Below are 6,656 nucleotides of genomic sequence, written 5' to 3' on the forward strand. Positions count from 1 at the left end.
AAGACATGACTTGAAAGACACTGGAATGTTCCTCGACGATTCGACCCTTATGACATGGTGCAGTATCCTGTTGGTAAACACCATCCCCTGCAGGAAAAAAAACTGTTGCCATGAATGGGTGAACCTGGTCTGCAACTATGTTCAAGTAGCTTACAGACGTCAGGGATTGTTCTATGAGGATTATGAGTGCTGATGTGCCCCATGAAGACATTGTTCCTGGGCGAGAAACTATGAAAACCTGGACGAGCCCATTGTTATAGATGGAGGGTGGTCATAATGTAATGGCTCTTCGGTGTATAATAGAAAATATAATAGAACAGAGGGCTTTATGGGAATGTTGTTTGCTTCTTTAGTCACAAAAATTAGTTAGAAATCAGAAATGGAATTTTAATCCAGATTTTGCTATAACACAAACAAATTGAAATAATGAAAGTCGTATTTACTGACTTTCATGTGTCCCAATGATGGTCTTACTATTCATGAGAGTCTGATTCAATGAACTTCTCTGTTTGTTCCGTTTTGAATATAATAGTTTGAGGTAAACCTAATTAAGCTTTTGGGATCCCTAAAAACCTCCTTCTGCATGGAGACGAACAAAATGTCAAAAATTTTCAATGGGATCACATTTAGCTCGAATACTAAATAGTAAATGCGTCACAAAATTTTCCTCCGTCCCGTATTTCACCTACTGATATTTTGTCGTATTCCAACGTCTTATGAGTTTAAGCTTAAATTTTTATAGTTTAAATTAACCAAATCGAAAAACCAATTGGTTTCGAATCTAGTGAAGAGTCTGGCCATCCTTGTGCTACGAATGTCATAAAAATGTGCTTTGAATCATTAGATTTCATGTAAACAGAGTCTTGTTGAAATTTTCACTTTGTTTTCTAAAGAGCTTTAATAATCAAGGAATCATATCCTTCTCTAAATGAGTTGGTGATAAGATATTTGCGATTAGAGTTTGTGATAGAATATATTTTGCTATAAATTCTGCTCAAGTTACTCGTAACCTTTTATTAGTACGTAACAAATAAATGAATATCTAAACAATTCGTGAATAAAATGAAAAGCAAAAGGATTTCAGTTAACAAAAACGATAAATTAGTGTTTATATATCTTTAACAAAAGGTATTCTAAGTATTCTCAGTCCTCTTAATTCTTTTAAAGTTCTGTTATTTTAATGAATAGTACAATTACGTTAATCACTTTTAAATAAACACTAAGTTGAATAGAAATATTCGGAATTTCTAAAATGTTTTAAGGTAAAACATCACTGTAAAACTTTCTAGATATAGAATTTATTGCTATACAACAATATAGGTCTGTATTTTATGTATGTTCATTTTAAAACATTTTCATGAAATAATAAGTTAAACTTTCAATGAATAAAATGAATTGCGATAAGTGTTGCATTGAAGAGCTTATAGAAAGTAAATATTTCTCAAGTATCGAACGGAATTTTTCCGAGATAATTTTGTTTTAGAGAAACATTTCTCAATCTCATATTAATGTAATTTCTATTTCAAATTGGATTTATTTGCTGCATTTAAAGTTCTCAACTTCTAAGACAATTTTAGCTCAATGCGTTGCCATTTCGTCAACAAACTAAAAGAAAATTCTGCGTTCAACAAAAGCTGCATTATTGACAAAAACATGATTTTAAGCTTTTAAAGAGACGGATTTAAAATTTAATTTCTGAGAATAATTTCGGAGAATACTATTGCTCATTAAAAATAAGTAAGATAAGTAGATAAAGATTAATTTATTTAGGTATTTCTGTCATCAAGGTTTGGCGCGTGGTAAAAAAGGTGTTACTCGTGGAGTAGAAAATAAAGTGCTATTTTCAAAAATTGCGTATTAAGTGTTCAAATTATTCATTTTTATTTAGTATTTTGTTCAAAACTGATGTATTTCATTAAGGCAAATAAACACAAATTAATAACGGCATTAATAATCATAAAATGCAAAATAAAATTTAATTTAAAAATTAAGCTATTTTAGTCAATAGTTTAGTTTTATTACTAATTTATTTGTCATGGGATGTGTCAGTTTGAAACAACATTAGACATTATAGCAGTTCTTCTCAAATTTAGGTTCCCTGATTTCTCAAGAATCCACTTAACCTTATATAGAACTACAACTGATAAATAATTAATCTTTTCAAATATATCATTGTAAATCAATACAACTAAAAAAATAATAATAAAATGGCAACAACAAAGCATTGATTCTCAGATATCCCTCTTATGTAGGGTGGATGAAGAAAATTACAAATTACACACATTTTTTTACAGATACATTTTTCATATCATACTTATATTATACTTATACTATCATTATATAATGATTCCAACACGAATCATACTCAAACATGAATGAAATCTTAAAAAATGTGCGTATGACACTCTTCCCCAACTTGAAAGCTTCAAGGTTCAAAATGTACATGCCATAAAATTACATGAAAATAAGTGGTCATGATGGAAATTGGTAGAAAAATTTAACAGGAAAAAAAAAATACTAGTTTGTGGTGAGCAAAATAAGTGCATACTATATAACTAGAATGACCAAAATATTTTTTTCACGTATTGTGTTGTTGAAAAACATATTTAGAAAATACATTTCATTTTATAATTTTATAACTGACTTTGAACAGCCGACCCAATTTTGAGTTTACGATTACCAATGTTCAACTCCGTAGCCTTGAACTATTGAACCCAATCCACAAAATAAGGTGACTTCTGGGTCAAAAATTGGAAAGAGTTTCCTTCGTGGAGACTTTGAGTGAAACTATCCCACATTTGCGCTGTATGGAGAGGCAAATCACGAAAACCTCAGTTATTCTGATGGCCGAACTGCAGTCGGTGCGAGCCGAGTGCTGAATTCGTTTCGACCAGCCATCCATGGATCGAACTTGGGTCACCTCATTGGGAGGCGAATGCTCTATCCCCTGAGCCACCATGACTAATGTAAATTTCATTTCATTTTATTTTATAGCTGTCGTTGAACATCTGACTCAATTTTCGGGTTTACGACAACTAATGCTCAAGTCCGAGTAACCTTGTAATTTTGAACCCAATCTAGAAGACAAGGGAACTCCTGAATCAAGTATTGGGACAAATTTGCCTTCATGGAGCCTCTTTTTTATGGAACTAACCCGCATTTGCGTTACACGGAGAAAAAAAAACCACGAAAACCTTTCACAGTTAGCTTGACTGCAGGAGGAGTTTTACCCATGTCTACAATTAGTCTACAACTAAGGATATTTTACGTCAGCACTGTGGTCAGTGTGAGCAGGAGATGCGTTCCCCATCAATCAGCCATCACTGGGATTTGAAAACGGTTCACCTCTTTAAAAAGTGCACGCTCTATCCCCTGAGCCGCTACAGCTCTAAATAATACATTCATTTTTATAACCATTATTGAACTGCAGACCCAAACTTGAGTTTAAGACTACCAATGTTCTACTCCGCAACCTTGCAATTTTGAACCCAATCCAGAAGACAAGGGAACTCTTGAATCAGTACCCTAAGAGGTATTGATTTGCTATGGGAACTTGGAGGACTTTGTGAACCCACCAGATTTAATGTGCACCAGTCACCATTTACCGTACGAGGATTTTTTGGTTAATTGGATTCGAACTCTCGTTCTCACGAACATCAGTCCAACGCCCTATCAACCCGGCTATCCCAGCCTCAAATTAATTTAAAAATAAAATACATGAGCATAAATTGTTATTTTATGTCTTCTTTCTCAGAAATACACCGATTTGTTAATGTACCTATAATTTCTTAACTCCCTCGGAAAATCTTTTGCTGCACTTTGATACTTAAGAAGAAAACATAGATTAATGGTCACGTGTGTGTAGTCTGACGAATTCTGTGGTATCTTGCGTGATACATTTTATGCGCTTAAAGGTTTCAACTACCCAGTGAAAGGAGTATAAGTAAATTATATCATAGCTCATCCATTTGATGATACAAAACTTTGGATGAATAAACTAACATCTTCTCCATCCATAGTTCAGTCAGTAAAATAATTGTCTTTTAAAGATGCCAGGTGCAAGTACAGTGCGTAAAAAACTGGACATCTTGAATAACTTTTGATCTCATGATCTGATCACGCTCTAGAACGCAATCTTAAAGCTTCAAGAATGTGACCCACGAATATGCTAATTAAGGGTTCAAGAGGGTGACCCTCGAGTATGCTAATTATTAGATATTTTAAACTACAAAATCAATCACAAAACGTATTTTCTCTGAATAAACATACCTCCAAAATATTGCAGGGGTAGCCACGATATGGGAAATATGGTCCTTACAGTTCGGTCAGGAGAGCGATTCAAAGTTTGATCCCCTTAATGTTAATTTTATTTTTTGTGCATTTTGTCTTATTTCAGGAACCTTTTAAGGAAATTGAAATATTTTTACTCACAATTATAAAACTCATTTATCCAATGATAATTCTAAGCAAAAAATAAATTTTAATAAATAATGTATTATTCTTATTATTTTATTTAGTGATAGTAAAGAAAATTGTACAGAAAGGTACGCAATTTTTTACATTATTTTAAAGTATGTAATTTAACATTTCAGAATACAAAATTTGAGTAAAATCGGTCGAATAGTTCCTGAAAAATTGAATTTTAAATAATACAACTAATTTAAAATTCGATTTCTCAGGAACTATTTGACTGATTTCGCCATGTAAAATTAATTACTTTAAAATAATGTAAAAAAATACATACATTACAATTCAAAATTTTTTTAGACTATGATTAAATAAAATAAAAACAATAAATACTTATTAAAATGTATTTTTTGTAATTTACTTTGGATAAATGAGTTTTATAATTGTGTGCAAAATATTTTAATTTGCTTAAAAAGATCTTGAAATATTGAGAAATACGCAAAAAGTAAAATTAAAATTAAGTGATCTAAACTCTGCATTGCTCTCCAGACCAAACTACGTGGACCTTATTTTCTATATTGTGGCTACCCCCTATATTTTGAGGATCAGAAACCCGACTCCATCGAGAAAAACGCATGTTTATTCAGAGAAACGTGAAAATCCCATCATTAGATTAAAAATTATTCTGGGTGGTCCGATTTTTTTTTTTTTTGGGCTCATGTCGTTTTGTAGGTTTTTAAAATTGCAGAAAGAGTTTCTTATTTTGTATATATTAATTGTTAAATGTTGTTAATGAAGAAAAACAAAATTTAACTTTCAGAAAAAATTGTTTTTCGATTCTTTCTTCATATTTACATAATTTGACAGTGTGCACAAACGATAAAATGTATTTTCATAAGACAGTACATACATATATTTTCATAAAACATTGTTTTTATGATTATTACAAATGCATATTACATATGAAGTTCTTGTGGCACATAGGATTTCTTGAATGTGTGTATAGTATTTGATTAACTTTTTATTAACTCTGTTATAAGTATTATAAGTAAAAATAAGTGATAGTATTTTTTATTTAGTAATTTCTGGTAGTAAGAAAAAGTGGTATTTTGAACGCAAACATTTTGCGTACAGTACAAAGTAATACCTAGTTTTCATCTAACTTGCGTAAACATTAAACAACAAATGGAATTTTTACAAAAAAAGAAGCTTTACGTACATGAGTTTAGTTAACATTTTTACAAAACAATTTTATTATAATTTAAAACTGGTAAAGAATGTAGAAGAATATGCCAATTTTTATTTATTTTGCCGAATAAATTTGCTTAAAAAGTTAGCCTTTTTCATTAGTTTAAGAAAATGAAAAGAATTGGTTTAAATTAAAAGGCTAGAATCAGTGGTGCACAGAAAGAAGGGCTGAGGGAACTAAGGTCCTTAATAACCAGGGTGAAGAAATAGTCAAATATGAACTATATTTTAAAACTATCACTAGCATTTTGCTTCGAAATGAAATTTTGTTAATTGTTAAATATTTTGTTCAAAGAAAGCATATTATGAAGAATAAAAAATTTCATTATTTTTAAACAAGATTAATAACGAAGTTTAAGGCGATAAAATACTAAAGATACAAAATTTAAAAAAAATATAGGGATCAGTGCATGCCTTAATTCAAATACTTTTCAAAATTAGGAAAAATCATAAAAAATAATTTTCTATTTTAATTTACATAATAATGAATTAATAATAAAGATTCTGATGATAATAAACATGCATTTTTCTGTTTTAAGTTAGTTAAGTAATGCTTGTAATACCCAGAGTAAAATAGTTTGATGCCTTCTCCATGGACACAAAATGGATAAATTAACACAACTTAGCACCCCATTGGTGGGGGAAAATCATACCCTGCGAAAATCAAATAATTTTGCGTACCGAAAGTGATGATATCAAATTAGTGTTATAAACAAAGTATGACACAAAATTCAAATGAAAAATTGGAGATAAGAACAATAAGATACCTCATAGCCTGTGATGAATGAATTTTTTATTTTTGAATAATATGATGAATAAGGCACCTTAAAGACGCAAGACTACTGTCAGCTGGAGAAAAAGGAAATTTTTTTGTATGGTTGTTATATTAAAGAGTTGGCTGTGTTTTCAAATGGTGCAAGGAGTAAGTTTCTGGAGTTTTTAACAGTAAATAGTAATAAAAAAAGATTTTTTGCTTGAAAAAAATGTATCTATTTTGTAGG

This window comes from Parasteatoda tepidariorum, chromosome 7 (assembly GCF_043381705.1).
Source record: "Parasteatoda tepidariorum isolate YZ-2023 chromosome 7, CAS_Ptep_4.0, whole genome shotgun sequence".
Taxonomy (NCBI): domain Eukaryota; kingdom Metazoa; phylum Arthropoda; class Arachnida; order Araneae; family Theridiidae; genus Parasteatoda; species Parasteatoda tepidariorum.